Source organism: Marmota flaviventris, chromosome 18 (genome assembly GCF_047511675.1).
Source record: "Marmota flaviventris isolate mMarFla1 chromosome 18, mMarFla1.hap1, whole genome shotgun sequence".
Taxonomy (NCBI): Eukaryota; Metazoa; Chordata; class Mammalia; order Rodentia; family Sciuridae; genus Marmota; species Marmota flaviventris.
The window spans coordinates 12,957,380-12,977,682 of NC_092515.1; the positions used below are offsets into that span (position 1 = coordinate 12,957,380).

At 45.3% G+C, this 20,303-nt stretch overlaps 2 pseudogenes; one reads left to right on the forward strand and one right to left on the reverse strand.

Moving 5' to 3' along the window:
- The window catches only part of LOC114079404 (cytochrome P450 2B11-like), a 267,418-nt pseudogene that overhangs the window by 204,512 nt on the left and 42,603 nt on the right, over positions 1-20,303 (reverse strand).
- LOC114078924 (cytochrome P450 2B1-like) lies at positions 4,329-17,251 on the forward strand (annotated as a pseudogene).

Sequence of the window (20,303 nt, forward strand, 5' to 3'; positions counted from 1 at the left end):
ACCACATTTCAAGTTTAAAGGCCGAGTGTGGCAAGTGGCTGCCCTGTTGAACAATGTAGCTCAAACTTCTGCGCGACCTCGGGTGAGATTCTTGATCTGCCTGTGCTCTACTCCCTCCATCGGTAAAATGGGGAGAATGATGGTACCTCCCTTCAAGGGTGAGAACTCAGTGGAAAGCACTTTTTTTTGCCTCCCAGTGAGTGTTTCCTGGGTCTGGAATGAGGACCATTTTGCAACCTAGTGCCACGTGGCCCGGTACAGCAGAAGCAAGATCCTGAGGTCAGGAAAGTCCACAGTGACACCTCTCCAAGGTCAGGGATGAACAGAGTGCACCCTGTTGCTTCCTTCTTCCTGGGTCAGAGGAGGCTGGGTTGAGGCTGGACCCAGCAGCTTGGACTTTCAGACTCACATAGAGCACTGGCTTCACCCCACCCTGGTGCCACCCCATCTCCTCTGCCAGGCTCCTGGTTGGTTTTGTATTGGCAAGCAAGATGTAAGAAAGGAACAAGAAAGAAAGAGATGGGCAGATGTGTACACACTAATTCTCATGTTGGGCAATTAGGGCCTGACCTTCTGCTGGGGACGGGGAGAGTACAGGTGCACAATGCTGATGTAGACAGAGCCAAGCACATCCGACATCAATCACACTGGATCCAACACTGTGCTCCTAGAGCTCAGAGATTAGAAAAGAACAGATACAGAGTGAGAGGGATGTGGGAGGGGCAGGGAGGCCCACCAGAGGAAGATGAAAGTACTCAGAAACAGGGAGACAAGTGTCCAGCTCAGAGAGACACAGGGGTCCAGAGCTTCTGCGGTTATGTCCTGATGTCCTAGGTCACATCCCTGCCTGGGTCTCACTCATTAAGGCTTTCCCATCCTCTCTCTGTTTCTCTCATCATCTCTGTGCCTATGGTTATCCCAGAGGAGGAGAAGTGAAGGAGAAAGACACTGAGCACTTGCAGACCACCACAAAGGCAGAGACCAGGACACACACACACACACATACACACGCACGCACACACACACATATAAACAGGACCAGCACAAGCAGACACACACAGAAGCACACAACACAACACCACACAAATGCAAACAGGGCATCTTGGAGCCAAGGTGAAGACACAGTGGTCAGACCAACCTTCCCAAAGAAATAACCACACAACAGAGAACTTGTTCTAAAAACTGTTTCCAAGGTACAGGGCACCAGGCAATAAGGTCAGTGTTCCCTGAGGGATGGCAACAAAGAAAAGGAACCCATAATAGTCTCAGTTAGTGGCCTTGACAGGGCATCCCACTTACCATTTATAAAGCTGATTCATAAAAATTTTCCCAAAATAGCTAACAGTTCTCCAATAGCTGAATTGAGTATCAAGTTTTAAAGTTAAAATCAAATTTAAATTTGATGGAGCATGTAAACTTGAAGATGTTTGAGGCCCTGTGTGGCAAGCTAGTACCACATTGGATGATGTAGCTCCAACCCACTGGGCGATCTTGGGGGAGACTCTCAACTTCTTTTTTCAGGCTTTTCAATAAAATTGGGATGACAGTAATATCTCCCTCAAAGCATAAAGATTCAGTGAATTTCTGTGTAAGAGCAAAAAGCACTTCATGGGCCCTTCACCAGGAAGTCCTGGGCTGGCATGGTAACCCAGGCTTGGCGCCAGATGACCCAGCACAGGGGAGCAAGGTTCTAAGGTCAGGAAAGTCTATGGTAGCACCTCTCCAATATCAGAAAAGCAAATTTCCACCCCTGAAAACACATTATGTTTTTCTGTCCTCTCATCAATCATTGGTCAATGGATTGTGACTCAGATGTCAGGGTCAGGGTCCTGGGTCTGGCAAAAGGTCTGCTTAACTTTGTTGCCTCATCACAGCAAAGAGCTTCTGGAAAGCAGTGGAAGCAATGAGGAGAAGGGAGATCCTGCAGAATGTGAGGAGATCTTTGCCAGCTACTCTTCTGGTAGAGGATTAATATTCAGATTATACAAAGAACTAAAACAACCCCTCAACATTAAAATTTTTTTACAAAGCCAGCCAGGCATGGTGGCCCATGCCTGTAATCCCAGCAGCTTGGTAGGCTGAGGCAGGAGGACGCAAGTTCAAGGCCAGTGTCAGCAATTTTGCAAAGCCATGAGCAACTTCGCAAGAACCTGTCTCAAAAACAAAACAAAACAAAACAAAAAATGGCTGGGGCTGTAGCTCAGTTGTAAAGTGCCTCTGGGTTAAATTTCCAAAGACCACGCCTTGCCCGGTCAAACCAAAAAAACAAAAACAACCCCAAAACAAAAACAAAACAAACAAACAAAAAAAAACAAATCCCCAGAAATAACCCATTCAATAAATGAGTGAATGAACTGAACAGACCATTCTCAAATGAAGACACACAAATGGCCAACAATTGTATGAAAAAAATGTTCAAGTCTTTAGCTTTCAGAGAAATGCAAATCAAAACTACAGGGAGATTTCATCTCACTCCCATTGAATAGCAGTCATCAAGAATACAAGTAAGAATAAATGATGGCAAGAGAACAGGGGAAAAGACTCTCTCATAAGTGATGGTAGGACTGTCCATTAGTACAAGCACCATGGAAATCAATGTTGAAGTTGCTTTGAAGACTAGGAATGGAACCACCATACGACCCAGTTCTTCCACTCCTCAGTATTTTATCCAAAAGAATCAAAGTCAGCATGTTAGAGTGACATATGCGTACCCAGGTTTATTACAGCACAATTCACAATAGCTATGTTACGGAACCAGCCTGGATGTTGGTCAATAGATGAATGGATAAAGAAAATGTGGTCTATTACAACATCAAGTTTTACTCAGCCGTAGAGAAGAACTAAGTTCTATCATTTGCAGGAAAATGGGTGGAACTTGAGAGCACAATGTTAAGTGAGATAAGTGAGCCTCAGAAGGAAATGGGTTGTGTTTTCTCACATATGTGGAAACTAGAGAGGGAGAGAGGAGTGAAGACTGAAGGGAAACATTAGGATACAAGAAGGGGACTGGGAGGGAGGAGGAGCAGGAAAGAGGACGTACTTGGGAGGAATATCAACCATGTTACTTTACATGCACGTAGGAATGAGTCACAACGAAGTCCACCATTGTGTATAATTAATATGAACCAATAAATAACTATTTTTAAAAAGAACGATGCTGCTTCATCCCCTCTCACTCTTCCCTCACTCCCCCTTAAAGAGAAGGAGGTGCATTTACTTTATTTTATGATTTCAGACTCAGGGATCCCACCCAGGACCTCACACGTGCTAGGCAAGTGCTGCACTACTGAGCTACGTCTCCGTCCTGGGAGGACCCCTTAAAACAGAGAGGTAGAGAGTGGGCCCAGGCCAACACGGGGTGCAGGGGATGGAAACCTTTATTCTCATATTTGACAAATATGGACTGACCACACCAGAAGCCACATGGGTGAAGGCTCACAGCAAAGGAGAGATAGACTGGAGCAGAGTGGCCAGAGAAACCCGGAGCCATCTTATGGTTTGAATGTTCCCGCCAAAGTTCGTGCTGATATTTGTTGCCACCTTGACAGTCTTAAGAGATCGCAGCTTTTGGATCTCTACAGAGCAGCATATAGAACCCTTCCATAGCAAATTCGGGGATACCTGAAACTTTGGATACTGCTGAACCCTGTAGACACTTTGCTTTACAAATATCTGTATGGAAGTTTAATTGGCAAGTTAGGCTCAGTAGGAGATGAACAAAAGTAGCATATAGAAAAACATAACATGATTACAATAATAGACTGTAATGAAAGTTATGAGTATGGCCTTTCTCTCAAAATATCCCATTGTACTGTGCTCCCCCTTCTTGTGATGTAAGATGGTGCTGCAGCCAGGGGATGAGAGGAGGCGAAGTGAAGGACATAGAAATTGTGATGTAAGCTCAGGCTACTGATGAGCTGATGATGTGCAGGTTGTCACAGCACAGAAATACACACCAGCACCTTCACGAAAAAAATGTCCCTTCACGTGTAGAAAACATCCCTTGGCATATCAAAAGCACACCAACACTCACACGGTGGCAAGTAGGCACGGACAAGTGCAGGCCAGTATAAACAAGCAGACAAATCTTGTGGACAGCTACACGCTCAACCACACACAACTACACAAGAAAAGATGCAACACACACACACACACACACACGCACACACCAGCAAGCCCCCACCCCATGCATTGTGTTATCACTTTCCCAGATTCCCTGCCAACATCTAGGGAGGGGGCGGGTTGCAGGATCAAGCAAGCAGGAAATGTGAGCACTCAGCACCTCTCTGCTACCTTCACACTATGGACAGTTGGACAGTGATGGGAGGGAGGCGGGGAGCAGATGGGGTTGCATAACTGGGTGGGGAGGAGGCTCAGGATAAAAGGTCCAGCTGAGGCTGCAGCTAGTGGACGGCGGTCAGACCAGGACCATGGAGCTCAGTGTCCTCCTGTTCCTTGCTCTGCTCACAGGCCTCTTCCTTCTGCTGGTCAGGGGTCGCCCAAAGGCCCGAGGCCGCCTCCCACCAGGCCCCCGTCCTCTGCCTTTCTTGGGGAACCTTCTGCAGCTACAGAGAGGAGGCTTGCTCAATTCCTTCCTGAGGGTGAGACAGATGGACGGGGCCCTGAGGCGGGCTGGTTGCTGCCTCTGTACTTGGGGATCCCTCAGCAGGAAGAGCAAGGCCTCCTTCCAGCTCAGGGGTTGGGTGGGGACAGCTGGTGTGTGAAGGGCCTGAGCCTGAATCTTGATGGAGAGTGGTCAGATGGCCAGAGGCATCCCTGCTCAGCTGGAGCTGTGCGAGGGGCGCTGTCCTCGAGGGGGCGGGTGGCCCTGCAGAGGTATGTGGATGTGAGCTGCGGTGCAGACCTTTGCTGTCCTCTTTCACCCTCGGCTGTGACCTTGGGTGCCTGCCTATCCCTGGAAGAGAGGAACAGGGTGGCACCAGTCCAGGGCATATTATTTCTGCCAACAAGAGGGAGCAGAGGCTGGCCTGAGTCAGGGCTGGGACAGACGCAATATATTCCTCCAGGTTTATCAGTAATCTAGAGATGATTTAAAGTATATTGGAGGATGAACATTTATTATATGTAAATACTACACCATTTTAAGTACTTAATTTTAGCATTCGAGGGGTTTTGGTATTCCAGGGATGTCGTGGGCCAGTTCATGTGGATGCCAAGGAGTGACTGTACTGCCCAGCCGTTTCCCAAGTGGCTGATACGATGGCTTTTACCATTTCATGAGCAAGGCTAGAAGGCCATCACTGTCCCTTCACATCTGCCAAGTGGGTGGGTCAGAGTCGTCCTCTCAGGAAATGGTCAAGAGGCAGAAAGCAGTTGGGTCACAGGAGACTCTTTGAGAGGCGCAGGAGATGTGGCCAGACTCAAGGGCACAGGCAGGATGGCATTAAAATACTGAAGCATGTGGATTCTTAGGGCCCAACCAATCAGAGTGGCTGGCCCGGACTGTGCATTGACCCCTTAGTGGCTGGGTCCTGAGAAGGGAGCTGGCGGCTGAGGGAGGAGGGTCTTGTGGGAGACACCTCTGGACCAATCTGCATCTTAGCATTTCATGGTTAACAACGGAGGTGTGCACGGACTAACATCAACCCTGGTGTGGATATGCTTGGCAGCTTCGAGAGAAATATGGGGATGTGTTCACGGTGTACCTGGGACCAAAGCCCGTGGTCATGCTGTGTGGGACAGAGGCCATACGGGAGGCCCTGGTGGACCAAGCTGAGGATTTCTCTGGTCGGGGAACACTGGCCATCATTGAGCCAATCTTCCAGGGATACGGTGAGGACCTAGAAGTCCCTGGGATGGGGTGGGATGGAAGATGGGACCTGGGAAAGGGGAGTCTGAGAAGGGAGGACAAGGGGTGGGGACAGAGCCAGACTCCTTCCAACTTCCTCTGCAACCCATGCCTCTCCTACACCCCCAGGTGTGACCTTTGCCAATGGAGAACGTTGGAAAACCCTTCGGAGATTCTCTCTGGCCACCATGAGGGACTTCGGGATGGGAAAGCGGAGCATTGAGGAACGGATTCAGGAGGAGGCTCAGTGTCTGGTGGAGGAGCTGAGGAAATCCAAGGGTGAGGCCCAGGGATGCACAGGAAAGAAAGACAGTGGACCAGAGAGGGATGTGGGGTGCACAGCAACAGAAAGACAGAGAGGTACATGTGGGCAGAGAAAGAAGGGCAGAGACAGAGATAAAGAAACAGAGAGATGGGAATGGAGATGGAGACGGCAAGTGAGAAACCAAGAAAGTTAGGGAAAGAGATGTGAAGTTTTTAGCTTCCAAGACAGACTGAGTGATTAGCTTGCCATTCACTTGTGTTCAGGGAAATCAATTTATGGATTGATCGTATGTGTCAAAGTCAAAAATAGGACATGTCAAAGAAAGCAAAGAGAAGCAACAGATTGGCAGACATGGAAAATAATGAACTGTGTTTTTCTTTCCTTGGGTGATGTGCCAGCAAGCAAAGAGGCAGGGGCTGTGTTCTGCTCTGGGGCAGCCCCAGGACACTTCTGGTGATTTTAGATTCTTCATAATGTGGCGTGTAGGTGGCAGGCCCTTTTTCAGCACGTCCACCTCATTTATACCAGGCCTTCATCTTCACTCTTAGCAACACTTCTCAGGAGACTCTGAGACATCTATGTGGAGCCAGGAAGGAGTGACAGGGACAGAGAGACTGATAAGAAGGACACAGGAACAGAGCGACAGAGACAGGGAAGGAGAAGGAGACAGTGATGGAAAAAAAGAAATAGAAAAATGAGCGAGAGAGAGAGAAAGAGAATGAGAGAGGTAAAAAGAAAGGAAGACAATTGGAGATAGAAAATTAGAGGGACAGACAGACAAACCTCAAAGAAAGGTCTGCAGAGGAATGAGCAAAAGCAGGTGAGATCCAGAGACAGGGGTTCCACTCACCTGAGGTTCCTGGGCTCCCAGCTCCCTCCTTCCCAGCCTCAGGGACCAGGACTGCACCTGCCAAGCACAGGCTTCAGGGAGCAAATGAAGAATGATTCAAACAAGACCAGAGAGTCCTCGGGATGGAGCGAAGATACTACCTGGGTGTGGGAGTGAGGGGTGCAGCCATCGGGGCTTCTGAATCTGCACAAGGCATCGATGGAGCTCTGCTTTGCAGCCCTGCCCCAAAGACTTGACTCTAGGAGGTCACACAGTCAGAGGTGGGGTCCAGAAGAGAGGCAGGGGAGTGGCCAACAGCACTGGCTCTGTCTCTGGGTCTGAATGCTGCCCTCAGGAAGGAGAAGCTGTGCAACCTTCCATTACTCGACCTGTCTGACCAACTGTAAAGTGGGAGGTAATAATAGAAGAGCATCTTCCTTACAAAGTTTTGGTAAAAACTGATTGAAAGAAATGTGAGTTCTAAGAGTAGGGCCTGACAGTCTGTGCCAGCGCAAGCTGTTACAATTATTCTTTTTATTTTGGAGAGCGGTGGACAGTCACAGAGAGATGGGGCAGCAGCCAGATTGTCCCCAGGCTCTGGAGTCTGTGACCTGTGACCTGCCGCCTTCTCCTCCTAGGGGCCCTCCTGGACCCCACCTTCCTCTTCCAGTCCATCACGGCCAACATCATCTGCTCCATCGTCTTTGGAGAACGCTTCGACTATAAAGACCGAGAGTTCCTGCGGCTGTTGGACATGTTCTACCAGTCATTCGCGCTGATCAGCTCCTTCTCCAGCCAGGTCAGTGGCAGGAGGAGAAGAGGACGAGGGGGACATTCAGGGAGGTGGGAAAGGATGGTCAGTTCTGGGGGCAAAGAAATGCATTTAGGGCCGAAGAAGGACAGAGTCCACATGGAGAGAAAGGGATGTTGACTCCTGGAGGGGAAGAGGGGGAAGGGAGTAGGAAGGTTGAAAGAAAGGAAGGGGAGGGAAGGGGAGGGAGAAACACAGGGTCAGAAAGACTAAGAAAACTAGGGAGTGGCTGTTCCTGGACAGGCTCAATTGATATGGTCGAAGTGATCATTTACTCAAAGCTCTCTTCAGGTTCAATGCAGTCCCCGTCAAAAGGCCAGGTGTTTTAATCAGTGTTTTTTTTTTTTTTTTTGCTGCTCACTAAAGTATCTGACCAGAAGAATTGTAGAGGAGGAAAAGTTTATTTAAGGGCTCAGGGTTTCAGAGGTCTCAATCCGTAGACAGCAGGCTCCATCGCTCAGGGCTCCAGATGAGACAAGAGCCACAAGGCAGGAGAGTGTGGCAGAGGGAAAGAGATCACATGGCGATCAGAGAGCAGAGAAAGAGACTCCACTCTCCAGATACAAATATATACCCAGATACCTTGTCCACTTCCTCCAGCCACACCCACCTGCCTCTATCCACACCCCACCTGCCTCCCGTGACCATTCAGTTAATCCCACCAGGGATTAATTCACTGATTAGGTTAAGGCCATAACCCAATAATTTCTCCTCCAAACTTTCTTGTATTGTCTTACACATGAACTTCTAGGGGACACCACATCTAAACCAGAACACCAGGTGATATTCTCTGCAGAACTAGGAAAAACAGGTCTAGAATTCATTTGGAAGAATAAAAGACTCAGAATAGCCAAAGCAATAGTGAGTTAGAAGAGCCACAGTGGAGGCATCACAATATCTGGTCTCAAATCATACTGCAGAGACAGAAACGAAACAGCATGGTCTTGGCCTTCCAACACTCACCAAGACCAGTGGAACAGAATGAAAGGCACGAGACAAATCCACACAGACACAGTCACCTGATCCTTCACAAAGGTGACAAAAATATATGTTGGAGAAATTTAACAGATGGTGCTAAGAAAACTGGGTATCTATATGTAGAACATTGAAACTAGATCCCTATCTTTAGCACACAAAAATCAACTCAAAGTGGATCAAAGACCTAGGAATTAGAGAGGTAACTTTGCAACTCCTAGAAGAAAACATAGGGGCAGAAATCCAACATATTGGCACAGGCACCAACTTCCTTAACAAGATCCCTAAAGCTCAAGAAAGGAAGCCAAAAATCAGTAAGTGGGATGCCACCATATTAAAAAGTTTCTGCACAGCAAAGGACATTAAAGAGCATAAGAGAAGGCGTACAGAATGGGAGAAAATCCCTGCCAGGTACTCCTCTGACAGAAGAAAATACCCAGAATATATAAAAAATTAAAAAACAATATCATCAAAATAACCAAATTGATTAATGGGCAAAAGATCTAAATAAACATTTTTTTTTCAAAAGACGAAATAAAAATGGCCAACAAATACATGAAAGAATGTTCAACATCCACAGCAATCAGGGAAATGCAAATGAAAACTACACTGAGATTTCATCTGACTCTAGTCAGAATGGCAATCATCAAGAATACAAATAATAATAATTTCTGGTGAGGATGTGGGGAAATAGGTACACTCATATTTTTGGTGGGAATTAAAATTAGTACAACCACTTTGGAAAGCAGTATGGAGATTCCTCAAAAGATTAGAAATAGAACCACCACATGAACCAGATATCCCACTCCTTGGTATGTATCCAAAAGATCTAAAATCAGGATACTATAGTGATATGTGAATACTAATGTTTATAGATGTGCAATTCACAATAGTCATATTATGGATCTAGCATAGGTGCCAATCAACAGACTAAGATAAAGAAAATGTGGTGTCTATACACAATGGCATTCTACTCAGCTATAAATAAGAATGAAATTATGCCATTTGCAAGTAAATGGATGTATGGGAGAAATTAAGTGATATAGCCAGATTCAGAAAGTTATGGATTGAATGTTTTTTTTTCTTGTATGTAGAAGCCAAAGGGCAGGGGAGAAGATATATTAAAAATGAGGTGTCTCTCAAAAAACAGAAGAAAGAACTGAGTGTGGTGGTGCACACCTATAATCTCAGTAGCTCAAGAGGCTGAGGCGGGAGTATCAGGGATTCAAAGCCAGCCTCAGCAACTTATCCAGCCTAAGTCACTTAGCAATTCAGAAAGACCCTGTCTCTCCATGCTTAAGTGCCCCTGGGTTCAATCCCCAGTACCACAGAGTAGAGGAACAAGATTGGGAGGTATGGAGAAGGGGAGGATTGGGGAAGTACTGGGGGCTGAATAATGTTATGTCGGTGTACAAATATCATACAAGGATTCATGTGTATATAAATCATGATGTACTAATTAAGATAATAGTAGAACCAACAGAAAAAGGATGGGCAGAGTGGATGGGGAGAGAAGGGAAGAGAAAGGGAAGGTACTGGGGATTGAAATTGATCAAATTAGAGTATGTGCATGTATGAATATGGCATAGTGATTTGCACTGTTATGTACAATTACAAGGTGCCAAAAATATTTTTTAAAAACCAAGAAGGAAAAGAAAAAAGCAAATGAGGGCTTGGGAGAAAGAATAAAGGAAAAAAGAGAAGACAAAGAGAGCGGGGATAGAGATTGATTCTGATGAGGGGTGGAGGAGGGAGAGGGTGAAGAAGAGAAGGGGGGGAGGGGAAAGACAGAGGTTCCCCACAGAGGCGTTGGGCCCTGCATGGCTGCCCTCCACGTGACTTGCTAGCTAGGCCCCTGGAACTCCTCAGTGCCCCTTCCTTCTTGCAGGTGTTTGAGTTCTTCTCCGACGTCCTGAAGCACTTTCCCGGCACCCACAGGCAAATCTACGAGAACCTGCAGGAGGTCCTCACCTTCATCGGCCACAGTGTGGAGAAGCACCGAGCAACCCTGGACCCCAGCGCCCCCAGAGACTTCATCGACGCCTACCTGCTCCGCATGGACAAAGTGAGGCCTGGGGCGGGGAGGTGGGGGGAAAGAGGGAGGTTGGAGGAAGGAGTAGGCAGGGGGGAGGGGCGGGAAGGACGGAGGAGGGGGAGGAGCTGGGGGGGGAGAGGAAGACCAGGGAAAGGAGGAGGGGACTGACATGAGAGGGAGAGGGGAAGGGGCGCTGGGTGATGGGGACACACAGGGACCAAAAGAAACAGGAGAAAAGACCCTTAGAGGCAGGAAGGGACTGGGGACAAAAACCAGAAACAAGCCAAAGAGAGAGAGAGAGAGAGAGAGAGACACCAAGCCAGGCAGAGCCATGAGGAGGAGAGAGACTCGGGGTTGGCCCTGCTGAGACCCAGGGACCCCGGGGGAGACCCAGAGACAGAGGGAGGGGCCTGGGGGGCAGGCGAGTCCCCAGTGGGCTCCAGGCCCTGACCTGCCCTCCCTCTCCACACCTCTGGGCCCAGGAGAAGTCCAACCCGCAGAGCGAGTTCCACCACAAGAACCTCGCCATTACCTTGCTGTCCCTCTTCTTCGCGGGCACGAGACCACCAGCACCACTCTGCGCTACGGCTTCCTGCTCATGCTCAAGTACCCTCACGTGGCAGGTGGGCCCGGGAGAGCAGGTGGGGAGGGTCCTCTGATCCCCTTCTGGGCTGCAGTCCTCCATGGATGAGGCTCAGTGTCTGGTGGAGGAGCTCAGGAAATCCAAGGGTGAGGCCCTGGGATGCACAGGAAAGAAAGACAGTGGACCAGAGAGGGATGTTTCAGGAGCTGGGCAGGCTCAGGAGGTCTCCTGATGAGCCAAAGCTGTTGGTGATTGGGTCAATGACAAATCTGTCAATCTGTTCTTCCAGTGCTTTTCCCATCCAGCTGTCCATCTTTTATTGATTAATCCACTTGTATATTCACTGATCATTTATAATTCATTCACGGACAGTTTCATTCATTTATTTGGATTAATTCATTCATGAGTTGATGCTATTCACAAGAAGAGTTGAATGGACTGTTGGTCACTGATGACTTGGCTCATTCATTCATTCACAGGACACCCACACATTTTTTATTAACTGGGTTTCATTCCTTAAACCTTTTATCAACCATCTTCTTATTCATCCCACATCCAGCCACCCATCCATCCATCCATTCCCTCACTTATCCACTTAATGATGATTCATTTATCATCTCTCATTTATCATTCCACCTACCCCTTCATTTATTCCTTTGTTTTATCAGACATTCACTAATTTATCCATTCACATGGACATGGCCCCATAAATCCAACATTTATGTGATTGGTAAATAAAGCAATGAACCCAATGAATTGATAATTGATAATCGTTTCTTAATTGATTCTTTATTCCATCCATCTATCAGTTGATAAGCCGAATACACAATCCGTTCATTTGTTTGCTCATTTTGATATCAATCTTTTCATTCAAGAATTGATCTGTTTGACTGATTTATGCAATCATTTCTTTATCCACTTGCTCATAGATTAATCCATTGATCTATTCCACTGTGATTTTCCTGAGGATTGAGTGCAGTGTTCACCTGTAATGAACACACATGCACACAAATATTGGATCATTTTCTGTTCATCTTTGAGGGTGAAGTTTTGACAGGTTCTTAATATGGAGTTATTAACCTAAAATTCCTTGTGAAGTTGTGGTGAATGTGGGGTGTGGGTGTGCATGTGTGCTTGTGTGCATGCTGTGTGCCTGCAGGGTTTCTGTGCATATAGGAGACAGTTCATTAGATTCATTGAATTTGAAAGGGTTAGAATTCTAATTCTTCCTCTCATCACCCCAGCTGATTGCTCTGAAGTATATCAATGATGTAAGCTTTTGCCCTAGGATTTTCTTGGCTCACTGACCCACTGAAACAGTGTCGCTGGTGAAATGCTTATGTGAAAAGAGGCTCATGCTTCCCCTCTTTGGTGCAGAAAGGGTCCAAAAGGAGATTGAGCAGGTGATTGGCTCACACCACCCACCAGCCCTTGATGACCGCACCAAGATGCCTGACACGGAGGCCGTCATCCATGAGATTCAGAGATTCGCAGACCTCATTCCCATTGGTGTGCCTCACATAGTCACCAAGGACACTTATTTTCGAGGGTTCATCATCCCCAAGGTGAGAGCAGCGGGCTCCATGGCTCTGTGTGGGCGTGCTCTGTTCTTTTAGCCCACAATCTCAACCCCTTGTGGGCTTCTTCATAGGGCCTCCTTGTTTCCATTTTTATTTTGTGCTATCAATTTGTTAATTGTGTGTGAGAGCTAGGGAATGGCAATATTTAGAAAATGTTTTTACTACTGCATTATAGTTATACATAACAGTGGGGCTCATGATGACATGATCACTCACACATTGAATATAATTTGGTATAACTTGGTCACATGGTGATTCCATTGCCCTTTGCTTCCTTTTAACCTCTCCTCTTCCCTCCTCAGTTTCAATTCCTATACTCTACTGGTCTTCCTTATGTTTATTTATTGTTGTTATTCTTTTTTTTACTTTGGTGCTTTATAGATATATATATAAAGGTGCAATTCAGTGTGGTATATTTGTGTACGTGCATAGCATAATTTTGTCAATCTGATTCTGCAGTTCCTCCCTTTTCAGTTCCTCCTCCCTTCCCTTCAATCTCCTTCTTCTCTCCACTGATCTGCTCTCTGTGTTCATGGGACATGCCCCCCCACTTATTTTCCTTCCTCTGCTCTAGCTTCTGCATATGAGAGAAAACATTCAACCCTTAACTTTCTGTTTCTGGCTTATTTCACTTAGCATGAATGTTCTCCAGTTGCATCCATTTACCAGCAAATCACACAATTTCATTATTATTTATGCTAAATAAAACTTTATTGTGTATATATAAGATATTTTATTTATCCATTCATCTATTGATGAGCATCTGGGTTGGTTCCATAACATGGCTAGTGTGAATTATGCTGCTATAAGCATTGATGCACCTGTGTCACTATAGCATGCTGATTTTAGTTCTGTTGAATAAATACTAAAGAGTGGGATAACTTGGTCACATGGTGATTCCATTCCTAGTCTTTTGAGGAATCTCCATATTGCTTTCCAAAATGGTTGTAGTTTTCAGTCCCACCACAATATATGAGCATACTTTCCTCCCACATCCTGGCCAGCATTTATTATTACTTGTATTCTTGATAAAATGGCACTGTCTCTTGATCTTTTAATCTTTCCTCAGAACACTGAAGTGTACCCCATCCTGAGCTCTGCTCTCCATGACCCGCATTACTTTGAAGAACCAGACACCTTCAACCCTGACCGCTTTCTGGATGCCAACGGGGCACTGAAGAAGAACGAAGCTTTTATCCCCTTCTCGGCAGGTAGGCTGGACCTGGGATCCCTTTGCAGACACCAGGGGCAGGTCCCATCTGCTCCTTGAGACACACAATGATAGGTCTTTGTTTTGTGAGCGCTCAGCATATTCCAGTTGCTTTACCTGTACTGTCCCATTGCATCTTCACTACCACCCTGCCAGGAGACTTGAGAAGTGACATTATGTCCCAAGGCTCGCCTTGATGAGCAGGACCTTGGGCAAATGTTGGGAAATCTCTAGACCTGAACAAAGTCACCTTCTTTAAAAAATGGAGCAACAACTAAAAACTAATGCAGCACTGGGTCCAGGGGACAAAAAATAATGCATCAAACAAACCACATAAAGACACAGATCCTACCCCAGGAAACTTGTAGTTCAGCAGCTGAGATAGACATTCATCAACCAGTCCCCAATAATCATCCAATTATATGATTTAATGCCCCTCCTGAGCCAAGAACTTCCAGACACAAAGTATACACTAACAGGGTCAAGTAATATCATTAATCAGGTATTGGAAGCACAAAATAGGAAATACTAATTTTGGTGGGTAGGTGAGGAAAAGCTCACCTGAGAAACTCGTTTTCAGGCAGAGGCCTGGTGGGTGAGTGTTGATCAGCTACTGAGAAAGAAGGTTCCAGGTGGAGGCAACAGCAGGGCAGAGCCAGGTGGCCCATGAGAGCAATTGTAAGAAGTGCTAGGTGTAGATTAGGAAAGGGGCTGAGGGTGAAGAGCTCAGATGGGTGGAGCCTCGGGGGCTGGAGAGGAGTTTGCTTGATGCCTGAGCACTGGGACTGGGGAAAGTCTTGTACACACTTGTCCCTATTCCCACTCTCTACTGTGGCTTGGTAAAAGAAAATTTTAGACAAATTTTGTAGAATTAATTTTAGCTAAGTAACACTTCATGAATTGACCACATCCTGCAGTGGTGAAGATTCAGAGAGTTCCACCCAGCTGCATGGGCAGGTAGTGTTGTAAACAGAAAAAGGAACCAAATAGCAGAAATAAGTGGGTTAGTCTGGCTCCCTGTGGCTGCCTTGGACAGATCTGAGCAGTTTGCAGCCTGCAATTGGCTGAAGTGCAGTGCTGGGATTGGCTGAACCTTGCTTACTTGTTCCAGGAATGTGCTCTCATGTTCCGTTGCCCTTTGGTTAATATGAAATTAGGGTGCAGTTTACTCAGTGGGGTTTAGATTAAACTATTTAACTTGAAAGCTCCACCCAAGGAAAACTCAACATCTAGGTTCCTCGTCTTTGGGGAGGAAGGAAGGCCCCAGAAACAAGTTCCTAATTATGAGTTTCATCAGTGACTTCAGCGGCCCAGACTCTGGCTCAGCCCCCAGTTCTGTAGAATGTGGTCTTCAGGGTCCTCGTTCTGTCTTCAGTGAGAGCAGGGAACACGTGAGATGGTGGGTGAAGGTCAGTTCCCCATCCAGTAGCCCCGGCCTAAGTTTAGGGAGAGGCAGAGACTTAGAGGAGTAAGGACTGAAACAGCTAAGCAACGGAGAAGTGATGGGGACTAGACAGAGAGAGATGGAGACAGGGAGATAGACAGTCTGTTAGAGACAGAGACTGAACCTGAGACCACAGAGAAAGGAGAGAGAGAGAGAAGTAGAAACAAAAAGGAGAGAAAGAGTAGCAGCAGTGGGAGGAGAAGAAGGCGGGGCAGTAGAGGAAGAAGAAGGAGAGAGACCCAATAAGAGACAGAAAAAAGAGACAGAAGTAGAGAGGTATATTTAGAGGGAGATGAAAAATATGATAGGGACATAGGTATAAATAGATGAGAGAGGTAGAATAGGCAAGGAATTTAGATGGAAGAAAGTGAAAAGAGAAGAAAATATAAAAATGAACATAGAACAGTGCGTGTCATGTGTATTTAATGACAAGGATAGACTTTGCCTGAACAGAAAGAGGCACTGAGCCAAAGAATGTGAGCGTCAAGGAGATATCAGAAGGTGTCCAAACAGAAAGACAGTTCTAGGAATGGGGAGGGTGTGCTGAGTGGGAGACAACAGGCCTTAGCTTGTTCTGGAAAAATCTGGGTCACCGAACCAGTTTCAGCAGAACCTGCCCAGAGATCTGCCCTGAGTACTTCTAAGGTCCCATCTCCTGACATCTGGAAATGCCAAAAGAATACAGACCCCTTGTCAGATGCATCCACACAGGCACAACTTTGCAGCAGCTTGAAAGGTGCAGTGGATGCCTGGAATCCCTTCCTCCACTGGGCCTTCCCAGGGCGGTCAGTTTGCAGATGAGGAAGCACTGAAGTACCTGGAGGCGCTCTGTGTCTCTGCGTGACTTTTCAGGCCATCTCTGTCCTCCTTCCTCTCTAAGCCTGTGGTCTGTAAACAAGAGGGGGTTTTCAAAACCCTTCTGAGTATCCATCTGAGGGAAGCCATAGAAACCCTGCTCATGGGCATTGGTCCCATTCACAACTTTATGAATCGTTTATTGGGAGGAATTCTCAAAGCTGATGGATTTCAGGTTGAAACCAGAAGATGACACAGAAACAGATGTAACACAGAGTGCCAGAAACACACACAGCCATGTTCCTAGATGCAAAACTACTACTCTAGGATTCTTAATAGGAGCCACATGTTAGTCTAAGAGTTTCTACAAATACTAACTTTACCTGATAGGTACTGTTCTCATATGAGAAGTGAAAAACACTGAAAAACATCAGAAATGTGTGCTCACTGAACCCACATACCTTGACACACCCAAGCACAGATTAGTCCTTATCTCTATGGGGCCACCGAACTTTTGGTAATCAAACAAAAACTACATTTTCTTTCCAACAAAATGAACATGGGACAAGATCTGTACCTCATTTCAGATTTGGGAACTCCCTAAGAGTCCACACTGAATATCAGGTTAAAGGTCAAGCCTGTGTAAATCCATTGCAGTGCACATGTGCGTGGGCTTTGGGGTTTGGCGGGTACACTGGTCCTGAGCCCACACAATGATCCTTTGTGCCCACAGGGAAGCGCATCTGTCTTGGTGAAGGCATCACTCGCAATGAACTGTTCTTCTTCTTCACCACCATCCTCCAGAACTTCTCTATAGTCAGCCCGGTGGCTCCTGAGGACATCGACCTCACTCCTAAGGAGAGTGGTGTGGGCAGAGTAGCCCCAACATACCAGATCCGCTTCCTTCCTCACTGAATGGGCTGATGGAAGAGGGCTGAAAGATTCCAGGGTTATTAAGTCCCCCTTTTTCTTTGAAAAAGTAGGTAATGAGTAGTTATCTTGAGCTCCTGGATTCTTGTTCTGAGGGCATAATATCCTGTTGTCACAAAAGAGGACTAATAGAAAAGAGAGCAGTCCAATAATATACCATGCAGAACATTTCAGTATGTTTCCAGGATTAAAGCCATTTAATTCTCAAAGTATTTGATTAGCTAAAGAGATAGGATCCAAAAGATCAATCTTATTGTTTTGTATATCTTGAATATGATGATGTAACTTCAAAAGATCCAAGCTGTTATTATTTTTCTGCCAAATACCCAAATAGATCATTTTTAACCTTCTCCCAATCCCATTGGGAAGCATTGTATTTGGCAGCAGTAACACACACATATTTATAATCGGCATGACATTAGAGCCTTTCCTTGAACTTTAAAGGGAAAGCTCATTACCAATATTTATGATAGTAGGTTCTAAAGCATTTAGTTTACTTTAAATCCTTTCATCAATGTTTATCTGATTCTGAAGAGCTTTAGAAGTGTTCTGAGCTAAATTATTAAGAAAATCTGCATGCTGAATATTTTGAGATATGGCCACTGAAACTGTGACTGCAGAAGCAATAAATGAAACTTAGGCAGCTTCTTCAAGTATTGTGAGCCAGGAGCTGGCTTAGGTCTAGTCAACTGGGCATGTATTTGCTGTAAGACTTGAGAACCAGCATCAGCGTACCATGGCTCTGAAATATTAGCTGGTAATAAGACAAAAGAGGGCTGGTGAAGTATAAGTGTTCCCTTCCCTCTATTATATCTAGTGATACAATTAGGTAAATTACATTCATTACAGGATACAAGATATTTATTATTCTTTCTTTTGACTTTCACGTTTCCAGTAATTAAAATGTAAGGAGATTGGACACAAGCTCTCAGGCCATAACAAGAACCTTCCCTACAATTTCTGCCTACAAAGACAGGTGAAATCTTGTTAGTAAAATGTACAAATTCTCAGGCTTCGATAAACATCTTTCTCAATGCCACCTTCGATGAAGGTGTTACTAACAAATTCTCCAGAGGTCATGGCAGCACCCTTGTGTAATTGTCTTTTATCAATTATAGGAGACCAGTCTAAAATATACCCATTATTTCTAGACAATTTATGCTATACTGGCAAGGTATTTACATAATCCATCTATTTAGGGAATGAGCCAAATTCTATTGCAGAATGGTAGGACAGTGAGGTATTGGTGGACGTTCTCCTGAAATGACTGGCTTGTTCTGAGAAAGTCCCATTTTAATAACTGTTCCAATATATGGCTTTGAGTCCCCAGGTACAGTGTGATTCGCTTGATTAGGCCCCCCATTTGCTGTCTTTTCTTGAAAGGACACCTTTAGGCAGCCAGTATGTTTATCACAGGGCCAACACATAGGTAACTGAACACTATAGCTAGAATAATTAAATTCAGTCACATGGATGGGAGCAATATGGGTGCTGTAAATCTTCCCATCGTATATGAGTCATTAGTAAATACTGGGATGGATTCTCCAGTTCACACCACTGGGTGTACTAAAGGTGGATCTTGAAAATATGTCCAATAAGTTTTTCCATGTGTCCATTTTCCTGGCAGCTCAACAGAGCTAGCATGGCTACAAGCGTCATAGCTGGAGACTTAGTTCTTTCTTGCTGCTGAATCATCTGCTCAGCCTGCAGCATCAGATTCTTCATCTGCTTCCATGAAGACCACTGTTGGGTCTCTTTGGGCCATCTTCTTTCCCCACTTCCTTTGTAGCTTCCTCTTCTTTCTGGGAACCAGGGCTGACATCTCTGGATCGATCCTTAGTTGTTTGAACCTTGGCTCTAGGTCCTCCATGTCTGATGGTGTGTTCAGTTACCCAAGTAAGACAAAATGCACCTTCTGGGGAAATACAAGCATGACCTCTACCCCACATTATCACTGAATATGGTTCTTTCCATTGACTTGTTTGTAAATCTCTCCATCAAATTCAGCCTAAAGGACCTGTTGCAGTGGAAGACGTGTCACTCTGCTGCAGTGTGACCTTTAGAGTCACAATTTAGAAAATTTAAAATGAACAATGGATAGACAATAGGGAGGGGAGGGGAGGGGGGATAGGGAGGGCAGCAGAATACAACTGACACTAGGATTGCTGTATGTATACACATGGATGTATAACCAATGTGATCCTGCAATCTGTACATGTGGAAAAATGAGAATTCATACCCTATTTGAATCAAATGTATGATATGTCAAGATCATTGTATCGTCTTGAACAACTAATAAAAAAAAGAAAAGGAATTTTTTTAAAAAGTCACATAGACTGGGAATAAATATTTGCAAAACTTAAAAAAAAAAGATTATTTTGGGGGGTCTTATTTCCCCCTTACTGTTGTTGTAATTGTAGCTTAATAGATAAACGAGCTCGTTCTTCAATAGCTTGACCTTGAGGATTGTAAGGCATACCTGTTTTATGATCAATACAAAATTCTTGGCAAAATTGTTGAAAAGAAGAGATTACATAAGCTGGTGCATTATCAGTTTTAATCTGCAAAGACATCCTAATACTGCAAAAGCAGCTAGGCAATGAGAAATAACATGCTGAGTAATTTTTTTTTAAATGGGCTGTGTGGCAAAGATAAATCAAGAATAAGTATCCACAATTACATGTACATAGCATTGTTTGCCAAATTGAGGAATGTGAGTTACATCCATTTGCCATAATTGATTTGGTGGTAACCTGCGGGGATTAACCCCAGATGCTAAAGATAGAATGTGTATAACATATTGTGGGCATTGACATACAATTGACGTGCTTGCTCTCTAGTAATATTAAATTTGTTCTACAAACTAGAAGCATTTTGATGCTGCAAAGAATGAGAAGCTTGTGCAGTCATACAAAGACATTTGCTGACAAACAGCACCAAGTTTATCAATCTTATCATTACCTGATGTTAAAGGCCCTGGCAGATTAGTGTGGGCCTGTATATGGCCTATAAAACATGGATGTTGATGCATCTGAAT